This window comes from Rattus norvegicus, chromosome 1, assembly GCF_036323735.1.
Source record: "Rattus norvegicus strain BN/NHsdMcwi chromosome 1, GRCr8, whole genome shotgun sequence".
NCBI classification, from domain to species: Eukaryota; Metazoa; Chordata; class Mammalia; order Rodentia; family Muridae; genus Rattus; species Rattus norvegicus.
In genome coordinates this window covers 238627522-238644205 of record NC_086019.1, presented here as the reverse complement: position 1 = coordinate 238644205, position 16684 = coordinate 238627522, and the positions used below count along the sequence as shown (strand labels likewise).

Genomic DNA, 16684 nt, shown 5'->3' with positions numbered 1-16684 from the left:
GAGAGGGAAGCGAAAGAGAAGATTCGTTTTGAAAAAGTCAATCAAGCTTCAAGGGGAAAAGGGAAGGGGCAATCACAAGACTCAAAACTATCCATGAATCCTTTAAGCTATCCAAAATGCTTCTTGAGGTGAGGGCAGATGTTGGGTGTGTAGAGAAATGCAGGGCATGGCTGGAAAGTAACTTGCATTGTTTCTTTATTGAAAGATTGTCGAAAGTGAAAGAGAAGGTGAATACATGTAAGCCCAGGTTCCAGGTACTGATTCAGATACATACACGGACCATCCTGTGCAGTTAGCAGGATGCTTTGATGAATGAGGTAGAAGGGACAGAGGGGAGGGAGGGAGAGGAAGGAGAGGGAAGGTGCAAACTCTGAGGCTTCTGGTACAGCTATTTGCTTACTCAGTGTTTAAAATCGAAGAACTGTACCAAGCCAATAAAGGTGCATGGTTTAAGATGGTGGTGAGGAGTGGCCGGCATCTGGCAAGCATTGAAAGAGTGGTTGGTTCCCAATGAGAAATTGCAAAGAAACTTACAAATTCCTTCCACATGGCTTCATGCTTCAAACCTTGAGATAGACTCGCCATTTTTAATTTTTTTAAGAATTTAACAACTACATTTTTATTATTGTTGCTTTTATTATTATTATTACTAATAATATATGACCAATACTAAGTCACAATTTCCATGTGACTTTAATAAAACAGCATTTTTGTTTATTGAAAATTTCATGTTCATATACTGTGTATTTTGATTGAATCCACTTCACCTTCAGTTCTCCCAGGATTCCTACCCATACACTCTCCCTCCCAATTTCATACCTTCTTCTTAAAATTATTATTATTCTTTTGGCCCACTGAGTCCAATTACTTCTGCCCACATGTACATGGCTATGAGGTCATTGACTGGGGCAAGGACGACCTGGGAATCCAGAGCAGCCTGACGTCCAGATCTAAGGGCAAATCATAGGAAGGTCGTAGCTCTCCCTGTGGCCCCCCGGCTGGAAGGCAGCAAAGGTCATGACCCTAGTTACTCTGGAAACCTGTCTGCCACCCCTACCTCATTCACAACTGAAAATTCTCGTGAGCTTGTACTAAATTTTTTTTACAAGAATTAACTCATATCCTGACACCGGGATACCTGGACTTGTTATCATAACATCATGGTAAATTATATAATGGGAAATATAGAACTACCGTGTCGCTTTTTGAAAATTCTGTGAGCTCAGGCAGTTCAGACAAACATGAGGGGTGTGTCAGTTGCGAAAATCGCTGTGACAGTTAAGGAACCATCCCATGTGGAAACTACAAAATAACACCTTTCCCTCATGAAACAACTGTTCACATTGTCATTCAGAATACTAATTACAAGTTTACATTCTCCAATTAATTAAACTGTTTTTATATTTAATATTTGTTCTAGTGACTCCATGCTTTTTTGTATCTTGTTTTGTTTCATTAGCGTATTTTTTGTCTTACTGTTTTTTATTTGATTTTCATTTTTTGTGAATTTTTTTCTTTCGAGAGATAGGGAGGGAGACAGGGAGGATCCGAAAGGAGTTGGGGGAGAAAAAAGAATATGATAAAAAAATTATGAAAAAAATAATAAAAAGAAATTTTACATAAAACCTGAGTAAATGTTAGCAAACAATTATGAAGTAGAAAGAAAGAACTGAGGTGTTGTTTTTCGAAAATCCCAGAAGGAGATTATGAATGCCAAGCATAGAATCGCAAGAAGTAAAATTTTACATTGGAAGTAAAATTTTGATATTGACATTGGACATTTTTGGGAACATAAAGCTAACTTTTGTAATCACCTAATTTACAACCCAACATATCTTTGTATTACCATGCCTGCTGACATACCCCTCAGCAGTTCCAGTCGAGGGCTTTTTTATTTTATGACCTGTCACATACCTCTTTGGAATCAGACCTTTGTCCAAGACTACAAGCTAGGGTAAGGCTGAAATAATAGTATCAGCATTTATTGCACAATATGAAAAATGACAGGCCTCCTGGTCAAGATTTCAAAGCCATCACTGGTTCTAATCGTCCACCAAAAACACCTCCTTCTAGGATCGTTCTGTTTGTCCTGTCCCACTTATCATTCCTAAGTCCCCCCTTTGCCGCACACTTACACTGGTCTGACAGTTTTCTGAAGAAGAAAAGAGAGAGGAGAATGCACAGTCTGGGCAAGAGCTGTTGATGCCGCTGGGGAAACTGTCTTGCTCCAGAGATCACACCGAGTCTCCGGAGTTTTCCAGTCTTCAGCCAAGGCTGCAGAAAGCCCTGGAACGTGAGGATTCTTATTCCTTTCTCAAATAAAACAACCAAGGCCCAGAAAGCTTGTTCGTACGTCAGTTTAGACGCCAGCTAAGGTTCACAACAAAACTTGTGGCTTTTGTACTCTTACTGCGCTCCTTCCCCACTCCGTCAGCCTCACGTCCCATTGCGTGTAAGAGAGTCTTCTGATGGCCCAGTGAACCAAAGAGGTTTGGAAGGAGGCGCGCTCAAACATTGAGCTGGCAGTCTTAAACTTAGGGGACCTTATTCTCATCCCTATTTTTCACTATGAACATTTACTCTATGAATAATACACAAAAATGTAGCTTTACTATATTTATATTAAGTCGCCATTTAAAGGAAAGAAAATATTTCTAATTGCTCTCCAGCGATGCCTCCTCCTGTGTCTGTGTTTATGTGGGGAGCCTAGATATTTCCAACGTCACAAACAACAGTTGCAAAGTCAAAGAAGTGGTCGTGGCAACTGAAAGCTCATTTCGACCCAAAGAAACGCGTTTGCAGGGGATGACAAATAATGTTTACCCGTCTGGATTAGAAAGAGCCCCACTTTTCACACCAGGCAGCCTACCCTCTCGATTTGCCGAGATGTGAATCAGACTAAAATCTCAAACACATCCTCCGCCAAGTTCTTCAAAAGCTCCATTCATTCTCCCCAACTTCTTCCAAGAACATAAAATCAATCGCACAACTTCTCACCCCAACTCAGCCTTCCCAAATTGCCATTGGCTACACTGAACCCTGGATCTTTAAACCAGTCAGCTCTTCAGTGTTAAAGATGAGGAATGTGCATGAACATGGTGACAGCATTTTAGAGGCACTAAGTTATACTCTGTTGTGGAGGATTGACAAGAAAACAAGTTAGTTAATGGCTATTTAACATTGACCATGCCCATAATTAAGGTCATAAAATGGTAAACCAGATCAGAGAAACTGATTTCCCTTTACCTGAGTGAATACTTATAAGACCGCATGTTCTATACATCATTAGTATAGCTTGGATCAGACATGTCCCTTGTAGCCTCACGTCTTAAAGATTTGCATGTCACCTCTTGGTGTTATCGGGAGGAGGGAGGTGGTAGAAACATTAGGAGAGGATTCTAGTAGAAGGATGTTATGTCACTGGGTGTGGTTGTGCCCTGGAAGGACAAAGTGGGAGCCTGATCTTGTCCCTGCTCCTTTTGCTTCCTGGCTGCTATGATGTGAGCTGCCTTGCTTTAGCATGTGGCCTATTATGAAACTCTGCCTCAAAACAGACCCAGAAACAATAAAATAATTGCGGATCAACTCCTGAAACAGTGAGGCCAGGCAAATCTCACCTTATTTAGGGTCAATTTTTTCCCCGGTATTTTATCACAGTGACGAGAAGCTGAGTAATAAAAGTCACTGTTAAATATGAGCAGTGGCTTAGACACAGCTTGTATATTTCTGTTTCCTCATCTCAGCCAGGCCATTTCCTGTATGCGGCTGTTCAGCCTGGCATTTGATTTATATGTAATCAGTCCTGTTTGTACTTGGGTGTCCTCACTGCAAGTCTTCGAGACAGCTCCACCCTTGCCAGTCATAGCAAATGTTACTACCCAAGCAGAAATAAAACAGAGCACCATGTGAAAACTGCCTTCCATTGACACCACTGCGCATGAGCCCTTGGCTTCCCTTTCTGTCTTCTTTACTTGTGCTTTTTAGGTTTTGTGGGGAAATGACCGTGTGTTTAACTCCTTTAGGCTTCCTTACCATGGCCTTCTAGCAAGTGTGGGCTAGACTGACAAGCAGTTACAATGTATTCACAATGTAGCCACTCGTCTCTAAGACAGTGTACCTTAGTAGGAACATGGTATCATTTTCTACTTTTGAGTTAGGCTTCAAAGCCTGGGTCTGTGAATAGAATTGCAGAGTTCAGGGCTTTATTAAAATACCACAGTTCTCTCAGAGATTTCCCCTTCTCCACTCGTCATCAAGTCTTAAGTTCAGTCATCGGATACTATCATTTTTATAGATCAAAGTGATCAAATATCAGCACCTTTATATAAGTTAACTTACACAAAACACAAACAAAAACCACTACTCATTACTAATGTAGATGTAGTGTCTCCCATGGGACTAGCTAGTTAAGTGAACATTGGCTGCTTCTCCATTTGGACCTAACTGCATATATCATAGCTTGAAAACTCTGTTATCTGAAAAATGCCACATAAGAACAGAATTAGCAAAGATAATATAGTTAACCACATCTCTAGCCTCAGTTTACATAAGGAATGGATGAGAAGGTACCCAGGCACTTGTAGCTCGCAGATGTTGGAAAAAAAGTTAACATGGATATACAACTTCAAGATGGGGGTCAAGCTGCAGGCTGACAGAAAACTAATGAAGCAGGCTGCACAATAGGGAAAACACATGTACCAATGCACTGTCCGTTAGGAAATACTGCTGGATCACCTAGCAGGCAGCCATGATGCCCTTAGAACCCCAACATCAAGAGATCCTTTGACACCAGGCTCATGATTCAAGAGAAAATGTTCACGACTTGTCTTCCAGGAAATATTATTGTTTAGAGTCATCGAGAAGTAAAGCAGGGGCTGCTTTAGATTGCTTTGGGACGCGAGTGACACATTTTTAGTGTTCCTGGTAGAACAAAACACTTTTTAAGGTAAAAGAAAAGCACAGCTCTGTTTTAAGGGTTCTGTTCTTACCGCACACTTTACGGTTTCACTCAATTGGAAAAGTGGCGCGTTGTGATTTTCGTTGAACCCATTTGTTACATTCTACTGCTCAAGCCTGTTTCTACAATTTGGCATCAAAACTTGGTGAGAAATGATGCATTTGGAGTCAAGCAGCCACAGATGTGTAACACAAGTATGCTGTCTCAGATCTTCCATGAATTGCTGGAGACAAAGAGGACGAACAGTAAACCCCTAGGAGTCTTAATGTAAAAAAAAAAAAAAATTGAAAGACCGGGGAAACAAAACAAGATTTAACAGTAACCATGGCAACCTTCATGGATAAGGAAGAACACGAAGCTCTCTGGTCATTACTATTATTGTATTTGAACATTTATTGACTGGCTGCCTTGGTAGAATCAGGGATAATCAATTTTTTTCTCAGGAGGAACAGATAAATGGGGAGGAGTTTTCCCTGAAGGGAAGCCAGCGCACTGCGCGGAGTTTTAATGAAGTCACGGACTTTCAGATGACAGAAGAATGTTAAGCTGCCTGTGCCGAGCAGGGAAAGGTGTTTTTAACTTAGAGATTATGGCATACAAGGGGCAGTTAGTGATTTTTATGCTGAAGATAACTGACAGGTCAAAAGATATATGATAAAAATCAGTAGTGATCTGGAATAAAAGAAGCCCAAGGTTAGGTTTCAGAATCAAAGTCCATGAGGCTTGGTGGGTTTTTGTGGCGTCTTCTGTTTTGGCTCACCCAGCCTCTCCTGGAGTCCCTGGGCAATATTTGTTCCCTGTAACAGCATAATTAAGGCTCTGATCTAGGAAAGGACAAATGTTTCCACACCCTAACTTCTGCACTGGCTCCATTGTCTCTTCATAGCAGATATAAAATATGAAAACCAAAACATCGTGGAAAAACAAAGGCTCAGCTGGCCAACAGGGGACCTGAAGTTTCTTCCACACTTCTTGGAATTCCTCAAAGAAAGACTGCGATTCGCTGCGATCTGAAAGGCACCAGAATTTTATGGGACCCTAGATTGCTGGGCTGGAATGTATGTCGACTACGACTTGTTCTTTCAGTCATAAGACTCAGCTTTGTTAGGCAAAGAGATCCACCTAGGAACTCTGGAGAATCCTGCTTCAGGGCGGAACCCTCAGACCAGGGAATGAGCACACCTAGGGGTTGAGGACCACGGCGCCTTTTTAAAAGGTGGATAACAAGCAAGTTGACTTGTTTACCCGATATGTCACAATTCTTCTTACAGTTACAAACATTGGGAGGTCACCCGTGAAACCCTTACTTCTGTGTCTTCAGGAGGCAGCTACGTCTACCATTTCTACCTAGCTGCCACCTGTTAGGTCTGTGTGTTCTGTGTCCAGGCCAGGCCACCCATGCTCAGACCTCCACTTGCTCTGTCTCTGTTATTTGTCCCTTAGAGGCATTTATTTTTCATCCCTCACCTAAGATCATGTGCCAGTGTTTGCTTTTGGGTGCCTGGTGTGCAATCTTCTTTTTCCCTTTTCCTCCTTATGGCCAAGTATTGCAACATTTAGCCCGTATTGTTCACTAATTTTAGAATTCCCATGGAAACACTGATTTAGGAAAGAAAAACACTTATCCAGGAGTCATGGGCTGCCATGCGCTTGTTTCTTGATTCTATAGTTAACATCAATGCCGTGTGAACTTTGTCTTTATTTTCCTCATGAAATCTGGCGATCAAACCAAACATTTTCGGAGAGGCTACGGCATCACTAGTTGATGTTTTTAAAACCTTTCGGTTGTGAGGTTTTTTAAAGAGGGTTTTGCTGTCGAGCCGAGGCTGTCCTTAAACTCACTGTGTAGCTCACTAGCTTTGAACTGAGGATCACCCTGCCTCATCCTCCCGGTACTGGTATTCGCTTAACAAACTGGACATTTGCTTAGTCTGTCGAGCACTCCTGGAAAACCGGTGTCTGTGAGCTTTCAAGATTTCATCACAGGAAACTTCTGAGTGTTCATGTTGTGTCTGATGTTCTGGAACGATTATTAATCACATTTACTTCATTCCCCCAAAGCTTCTGGATTGGCCTCTTTAATTGGAGCAGGACTCTAGCAAGTTTTGTAGGGAAGAAGACTGAGCAGGATGCCATCAGTCTGGGTGAACTCTGTATCTAGGCAGAACATTTGCTTCACAGGGGAGGGGGCTGGGCCAGACTGACAGTCATTCAGATGCTTTAGTGTGCCTGCTGAGGCCCTGTGAACTCTGTTCTCTATCCCCCCAGGAATCTTTGTGAGCATGCCTCTGCCTCCAGGCAGCTCTGAGGAGTAGGGGGTGGATTTGAACACCACTGGGAGAGTATTGTACTGTCACCAACTTCAGTTGTCCCAACTCAACAAGTGGCGGGAATTGTTTTCTGTATCTGTTCTCCTGTTTTGCTCTTTTATCTGGAATCTTGTGCATTACCAGGCACCTGCCTTCAATTCTGCTTCCGAAATTCCCTTGCCCTTCCTTCCATTATTAGAAAAAAAAAAAAAAAAAAAAAAAAAGGATCTAAAACTTACAGTGACCTGGAATTTCTGAGGGCACGCTCATGCCCGGTGCTGCCATCTAGTGGACACATCGTAACCTCATGGGTTATGGGATCTTTGATCCACACTGGGCTGGGCTGGGCTAGATTTCAAGGAACCTCTGAGGCTTTCCTTACTTGCAGATAACTGGATGGCAATTCGGTGATGGCATGTTAGCAAATTACACACGTCAATAATGTTTCTTGGTACCAGTTGTTTTCTTAAAAGGTGTCTAGGAAGCTAATTCTTAAAGTAACACTGTCTATTACCTTTATGGTATAAGCAGAGGAAGGCTGGCAGGAAGAGAAGAAAGCCAGGACCACCCAGAAGAAAATGTATCTACTCTCACCTGCACTGGGGCACTTGCAATTCTCTTCTCAGTGTCTGCCTCCCGCTCCTCTCCACATGAAGAGATGTCCCAAGAATTACCATTTAGATCAACAGCCCTCCTGGCCTGCCAGCCCTCCTGGCCTGCCAGCCCTCTAACCTGGGCTGAGTGATTTACTCTCTCTTGGTCAGAACATCAGGATTTTAGCTTGAAATGTAAGTTCTATTTATCTGCTAGCAGCTATGCCTTTAAAAACCAAACCTAGGTAGCTGCCTTAGTCTTAACAGCTTTAACAAAAGTATTTGTCTTCTTGTCTCTCATTGTCTCCTCTGTTTCTCCTTTTTCCAAAAATAACCACCTCTCCTATCTCCTTCCTATTTCTAGTTTATTTTTGTAATGTTTATCTACAGATTTCTTCCCACAAAGCCTTCTGTTCACTATGAAGATCCCAGTAGTTCTCTTCTAAGCCATGCAAAAGGATTGAGTTTGTTCTCTATATTTTTTTATATAAAAAAAGTTTATTTTGAGGATCTTGATATTTTGGGATACCTGAGCACAAGCAAAAATTAACTCTGGATCCTATCCCTCTAACAATATCCATATTCTAATCACTAAAGAGCTTTATCCTAATCTTCCTGAGAATTTCTCTCAAGGACTAAGACTATTTGAGGACATAGTTTACAGAGGCCATTGGGATCATTAACATTCCGTAACTATTTATGATTTATAGTAGTTGGCCCAAAGCAGTTACCGGACATAAAGCAACAGTAGTTTATCAGAGTAAGAATCGGATGTGAACTGCACTATGGTCATCATATTCAATTCTGATTGTGTTGTGTTTGTACCGTTTGGAACCCTGGCATCGTGAATGTTCCCATGGACTGCACCCATCCAGAGTCTGGACTTTTCCACAGATTCATCTGTCAGACTATTATGGTGTGCAGATTTTAAACTATCCGATTGTATGTATTTGAGAACTTAGCATTTCAGCGTTGAAAAATACCTTAGAAGGAATAGAGTCTGCCTCCTCCATATTGAAGACCGCAAGAACAGAGAAGCAAGCTCCAGGGGAAGCTCTGTAGGTCCTTCTTATCTATGGTGGAGCTGTGCTCCCTCTCAGCCTGCAGAGCACCATTCATCTTACTTATGCTCACACGGGGTTGGGGACTTAGCTCAGTGGTAGAGCACTTGCCTAGCAAGCGCAAGGCCCTGGGTTCGATCCCCAGCTCCGGGAAAAAAAAAAAGAGAAAAAATATATATGCATTTTGATTTTCATCTAAGTCATAATTAGTTCTTTCTTTATAAGACATCCTAGAGAATCTTTGTTAAAGATCTGTGTGAATTACAGTTCTAGTATACCTACCTATGATAGAATAATTTCAGTTGCTCCAGGAAACTGTCGTGTAGCATGACCACTTTGAAGCACAGTATTCATTAGGTCCAGGGTTGCATTTACTGAGTGTCACTACAGGACTGCTCTTTTCCATCATCCACAAAATATTTATAGAAAAAGAATTATTGTTGACCAATTAAACAAACATCAAGAAGATCCAACTGACAATAATGATGATTTTTTTAAAAAAATCCATGTTTCTCCTGACACATCCATTTCAATGTGCTTAGATTTCAAATGTGCTTTCGGATGCAACATTTTTCTCTTTATTTAAAAGTTTACATTTGTTTATTTATTTTGTGTGTGTCAGAGGGGTGTGCATGCCATGACACATGTACGGAGATTCAAGGACCGTTTATGGGAGTTGGTTCTTTCCTTCTACTATGCAAGGTTTGGGGTTTGAACTCAGGTCCTCAGGTTTGGTGGCAATCACCTTTTCAGACTGAGCCATTATCTCACGGGCCACCTTAATCACCACCACCACCACCAACACCACCACCACCTCCATCTTCTCCTCCTCCTCCTCCTTCTCATCCTTCTCCTCCTGTTCCTCCTTCTCATCCTTCTCCTCCTCTTCCTCCTTCTCCTCCTCCTCCTCCTCCTCCTCCTCCTCCTCCTCCTCCTCCTCCTCCTCCTCCTTCTCATCCTTCTCCTCCTCCTCCTTCTCATCCTTCTCCTCCTCCTCCTCCTTCTCATCCTTCTCCTCCTCCTCCTTCTCATCCTTCTCCTCCTCTTCCTCCTTCTCATCCTTCTCCTCCTCTTCCTCCTTCTCCTCTTCCTCCTCCTTCCTCTTTGCCCTCCTCCACTTCTATTCATCAGTTTAGTCACAGTAGCAAAGAAGTGCTTCCAACAAAATCAAAGATTAATTTCCTTTCTAATACTTCCTTTTATCTTATATATAGATAGAAACAGTCAAATGGTTTAAAGTGAATTAGATTCAATTTAAAATGAATCCATTGCTGATTAATATTCTACTTATACTTTTAAAGTGATTTTTTTCAATATTATGGTCAGTTCGTTACTATTCTAAAAAAAAAATACTGAACAGACTTCACTGTCTCCCTCTCCTTTCTTCCTTTCCTCCCTTCCTTCTTTCCTCTCTTTCCTCCTCTCTCCCTCCTATGTCTCCTTTTCTTTCTCTCATCAACTATCTGTCTGATACCTGCTGTCTGCCATCTATTTTTAAGACACTGTACCTCTTGCAATTGAGAAAAACTGCCTTGTAAGATGTTAATTTCTTTGATGTTTAACTTTCAGAATTGTACGAGAATTTATGGCTACATCTGAGAGTTTAGATCTTTTCCTTTGATTTTTATATTAATTTCTTAAGTATCCAGAAACTCAAATGGTTTTAATGTTTACCCTTATAGATGGTGTTGAGTTAAATTGCTCCACTTTGGAAAGAAACAAAGACAAAGAAACAAAACTTATACCCAAGCCTGTGACTAATATGATCGAAGTTACGCACCAAAAATAAAATACAGCCCAGCTGCCTGGTGTCTTTGTATCTATCTCAATGAGATCAATGCTGCCCCGTAATGAAGCCAGTTGACAGGGTGGGAGAGGTTTGGCTACGTTGTTACACTTGATAGGTGCACTTCAGCAACAATACTCCCATTCATTACCTCAGAGTCTGATCTGATGGAGAGCTTGCTGCCTCCTCCCCTTTCTGAAGGCACAGCAAGCAGGCCTGGCTTGAGGTTCATTAGAGTCTGATAGGATGACAACAGACTTGGAAGCAGCTGTAAATGATTACAACCAGGCCTGAGCTAGCTTCAGCCTCTGCCAAGCCCAGTGTGGTTCCCAATACTTCCTGGATTCAAAAGAAAACACGCCAGCCTTATACCTGCTGATCAAGGGACATAGTTAGAGTATGAGTTTCTCTGACTTTGAAGTTTCAAAGGAAATGCTTACCATGTGGTCTTGTCTTGTATCTCTAAGCCAACAGAAAATGATACTTCAGCTGGATGTGTTTGTGCATGTTGATTCAGTGAATGAGTCTCAATTTACTTCAACCTTTGAGATAAATCCTTCCTTTAAGTGGGATGAGGAGGGGGGAATCATCTTGACTGGGCTCTTTGTTTATGAATGCTTGAAAGGCCAAGGAGCCAGCTCCACACAGCTCTGTGAGGTGTGTTGCTGAGCCCTCCTCTAGACTCCAGGGATGTGCAGGTGAATAGCAATAAGCTGTGTTGTCTGCACGGTGGGACAAGGTTTGGCCTAGCATTGATTGTCCTTATGAAGCGAATCCATTTGAAAGATGAAAGGCCATTAGGAACCATAGTGACACACATACAGATGAACAGAGGAGTAGACATGAGAGTATGCATCGAATATTATACAAGGGAGTTGATTTAATTAGCTTAAAAAAACAGAGACCTGATTACCAATTAAATAGACAAAATAGAGGTGAGATCGCAAATCAGCTTCCACTCCTAAATGGCAAACATGCCCATATGTATACCCATGCAAACAAGGAAGGCTTCAGATGTGTATTGTCTATTTAAATCATCCACTGTTAGGAGATTTACTTTGTATTTTCTTATTCTAAGTAGGTATTAAAATGCAAGGTGGAGAAACAGGAGAGAGACAGGAGTGAAGAGGCCTCCAGGCTGTCAAGCCCTTGTGCTCCCTTTCCCCCAGTTCTCTACTTCCGGTTACTCTTACTAATCTCTTCCTGTCTTGCTGCAACTTGTGGTTGTTTTCTGGTTGGTTGGCTATTGGGGAAGGTTCACTTGACTTGCACGCATCTGTGCTCCCGTTCATTGTTGGGCTCTATGGTTTCAGGATGTTGTTCTGTGTTTCTCTGTGGCAATTGTTACGAGGAGTAGATGGATCAATACTTTTTTCATGGGGAGATAAAAGTGAATGGAAATGGAGAGAGAGAAAAAGAGAGAGAGAGGGAGAGGAAGAGAGAGAGAGGAAGAGAAAAAGAGGAAGAGAGAGGGAGGAAGAGGGAGGGAGGGACAGAGAGAGAGAGAGAGAGAGAGAGAGAGAGAGAGAGAGAGAGAGAGAATATGTGGATATGAGCATACAGCCATTTGTAATGTATCTTCCTGAAGATACATTACAAATGTAATAACATTTACCACATAGACCACAGTCTTCCTCAGGAAATACTGGTATTTTGAGAGATGTGGACAAGAACTTTTTGTGTGCTAACAAAACCAAACTTCAGTGTAAGTAAAAATAAAATCATCCCAATTGTTTTAGACACACTGCTTAAAGCTTTTGCCACCGCTGGTATTCCCTCTGAGGTTTTCTTAAAACAGAAATTACCCTGTGATATAGCATGGAGCCCCGTGGCTCAAACTACCATTCACCTATCTGCACCCAAAGGCAGTGTGCAACCTGAAGGGCACCAGTAGCAAATGATAAATTCTCTTCTAGGTGTTGAGTAAATTCTTTGCTACCAAGAGTATGATCTCCACCCCCCACCCTGCAGCCTTATCAGTGCCACCTGTGAGACTTCCTATCTACCCCTGCCCCAGACTTCAGCCTCAAAAGTCTTCATTTTCCAGAGATTCTCAGGTGATCGATGTGCACATTAAATTTTAAAGAATGCTGTCATATGGGAGACTTAATCATTCCCTCCTTCCTGAGGAGCCTGAGTGAGCCCCATGAAGAATGTCTCAAATACCAGATGGGAAAGAATTAGACAGGCATAAAGAGAAACCAGTAAGGAGATGGTGAGCGAGTGAACTCATAAGTTGGTGGAATCTGTGGAGGAGAATAAAGATGAGGAGAGTTCCATCCGTGGGTAGGCAGAGCCCAGTAGATGCAGAGACGGCCACTGAGGGCACTTGCACTGAAGGAGAGGGCAGCAAACTGAAGAAGATGCTGGGGCAGAGTGTTTTCTGGATACTGGAACTGAATTTGAATAGCTTTCCATTCTCCACGCAGCCTAAAAGTGCTTAAAAATCACTTTGGTCCCAACGATCTTAGAACTTGTAGAAAATTCTCCTTAACGGGGGTGATTTTGACAGCATCGTTACTCCTATCAGCCTGAAGAAATCCCGAAGACTAAGTCAGTCGTATCCCCAGCTCCAACAAGCTCATTTTGATGCAAGCTCCTTAGAAAGCTGAATTTGAAAATATTTACAGTGTCACTAATTCCCGATGTAAGTAGTTTAAAATGAGATACCAAGATTTCTAGGATAGAGACTGAAGAAATGAGCAAGTGCTTTACTCCAAAGTCTTTCATGGTTGGCAGGAGCCCAGCTATTTGGCAAAACCACCACACTGAGAATCTGGAAATTGCCTAGCGGTAGATGACAGTTTGAGAGTCTTTCATTAAAAGTGCTGTCCCTTCAGCTGCAGCAGCAGGACCCTGCAGTATGCCTCCCTGTGTCGGTCTCATCCTTTCCAGACACCGTAAGGGGAGTAATTCCAGCAGGGCACAGCCTACCATGAAAGCCAGAACCTAGTTGCTAGAGAGGCCTGATTTGATTTGAAACAGAGTGCAAAACTGCCCGTGCCTCAAGACATTTTCAGACAGAACATCTATCTTGGTGACAACCAAAGCTAGCACTGCAGCTATCTTGGCATTGTGGCTCTGCCTAAGACGACCAATGGAATGGCAGATTGGCCAAAAAAATCTAACAGGAAAATCTAGTGAGCAAGACAGCTCTAATGTGTGCCTTGGGTAAAGTCTCATATAACCCTGTAGGACTAAAGTCTGTATACGTATGCAGATTTACACAGAAGCTGTAGAAACTCTGTTATCCATGCATCCTGGCTGAGCACGAATCTATACCAAGTTGAAAAGAGACACAATGGGGTCTAGAATAAAGTTAGGGTTGGGAGAAATTTAAACTGCCTGGACTTTAAATATGTTCCTTAGCCCAAAAGAGATTCTATGCAAAATATGCAAGCCTTATAGCCTATCATGTCTGATGTTTGGTTATAAATCCTGATCAATTACTTACCTATTAGATTATTCTTACATAGCAATAATCAGTTAAAAAAGAAAAAAAAACGTAAACTTTAGAATAAAAATTGAATTTTGTAAAGACTAAATGGAGGCATTTATATCTTAAGTAAAGAAGAAAAAAAATCACTGAATTAACTAAAGAAAGCCACCAAAGAAATCACAGTCAGCAATGGAACATACAAATGTGGTTTCTACATCGAAAATCAGAATTGACTCTTGTTATGATATTTAACGTCGTCATTCTTCATGGATCCAAAGGAAAGTCATGACATGTGTGAGGAAAAGAAAATGGATGATCCACAGGGAGGAGGAAAAGTTAAAAGTTGATACAACTCTTTCTAAGCATCCTAAATGTTAGGAACACTTAACAAAGGGATAGTCTAAATAAAACAAGAGGCCATCTGTGGTAGTGTAGGAGTGGAACCACATGGCGGAGAAAGCTAGGCAAATCTTGAGTTTGAAGCCAGCCTAGCATAAGGGCAAAACTGGTCAAATAATTAAAAGAAGACAAATTTTAAAAGAATCACAATAAAGATGACAGCGATAACCTGTCAATAGAAACTATGAAAGACACATGAAGTCATCAAAAGAAATAGGATTACCGTATTTAAATTATACCATGAAGTTTTCACTAAAAAGAATCTTGGAAGCAGATTCAAGATGGCAGAAGGAAGAATCCGTGAACATTAAAACAGAGACAGGTTGCTCTTCCTAAAGAAGAGGATAAACATGAAAATGAATGGGTCCTGAAGACTTTAAGACTTCGGGGTACTTTGAAGCCTACCAACTGCTAAACAGAGTTGGAACCCCAGAAAAGAATGAGAAAAAAAGAAGGGAGGTTAAAACTCCAATCCTTCAGCCACATACTGTCATTTTGATGTAATTAATGTAATTCACACATTTCCATTAGTCAGCTCTTTATTCCTATGGAGGAAAAATACCTGAGAAAAGTATTCGTAGGAAAGTACGGGAGGGAAAAGGTAGGGAGGAAAGGCTTATTTGGGCTCCCAGTTTTCTAAGTGAGCATTCACACACACACACACACACACACACACACACACACACACACACACAGAGAGAGAGAGAGAGAGAGAGAGAGAGGGAGAGGGAGAGGGAGAGGGAGAAAAAGAGAGAGAGGGAGGGAAGGGAGGACAGGGGGAGGGGAGGGGGAGGGAGAAGAAGGAGGGGAAGAGGGGAGAGATAGGAGAGGGAGAGAGAGATTGATTGGTTGATTTTGATTCAGGAAATGTAAAGGGAGAAACATCTTTTCCAGATGTCTTTTTTCTCCTATAATCCATTCAGTTGTGAACTCATCAAAGGATGAATCCGTTGGTAAAGTCAGTGCCCTCATGATCCATCACCTCATGATAACCCCACAAGCTGGAGTCCAAGGTCTCAACACATGAACTTGTGGTGGGGGTGAGGGGTACCCTAAATCTAGTAAATAACATTCAAGCCTCTGGACAAACTCAGGGTGTAACAGTAAAAACCTTATAATTTGCAAATGAATCCTGCTCCTAAGGGAGCCTCTTGCTAAGGCTAAGGAGCAGTTGGGGAGGGAGGGGGTAACCCCAAATTGCACCATAATGCAACTACAGTCAAAAGCAGCTAGTAGAATTGCTACAATAAAAGAAGACTGTGACATCCATTGAGGACTGTGGAAAAACCTACACCCCCATCTCTTACTGACTGCTGGAGCCATTGTAAAACAGTACAAACATTTCTACAAGCACTTTCACAACTCTTAAAGGAGAAATTTTAGAATAGAATCTCATTCTTCAACTGTTTGTGAGCGGAAATATTTTGCCCAGTCAGACCTCAAAGGTATACAGGAGCCAAGAAAGAATTTCAAATCCTGATGTTGGTCTTTACATATTCATAAAGGCATTATTACCCGACAGATACATTCTGATTGCCGGAACCATGGCATTGCAGTGTTAAATCAACCATGTTTATATACACCACATATCCACTTTGCTTTAACAAAATAATAGAATAAAATGCCCCAAACCATTTTAAGATTCAGGTGTAATTGTCTCTTCGTGTTTAATTTTAGATGAAGACATAAATCTCATTTAGCAGTATTTTAAAACCAAGAAGTAAATAAAACACTTTAAAGATTTAGGAGCAAGCCTAGGGGTTCATGTACAGCATCGGGTTGAGCAGCAGAGTCCAACAGATGTTTAAACACATGGATAAAGTGCACCTTGTGAATTCCTGACAAATTTCAAAGACTATTGCCTGACATAGAACTGTAGCGGATGGTTCTGATGGCAGAAGCCACTGGAGTGGGAGAGCTCAAGTCCCTGCAGTGGCCATTTTATACATACACATACCTTTCCAACATCACAAGCTGAGATAGCAATGGGATTTAAGATGAGAGCCACACCCACAACTCAAAACAAGGTTCTCTCTCTCTCTCTCTCTCTCTCTCTCTCTCTCTCTCTCATTTTCTGTGTGTGTGTGTGTGTGTGTGTGTGTGAGAGAGAGAGAGAGAGAGAGAGAGAGAGAGAGAGAGC

General features: G+C 41.7%; 1 protein-coding gene across 2 annotated transcripts in view; it reads left to right on the top strand.

Annotated features, from left to right (window-relative positions):
• Positions 1–16684, top strand: part of Prkg1 (protein kinase cGMP-dependent 1) — a 1233235-nt gene that overhangs the window by 407979 nt on the left and 808572 nt on the right. The window lies entirely within an intron of this gene.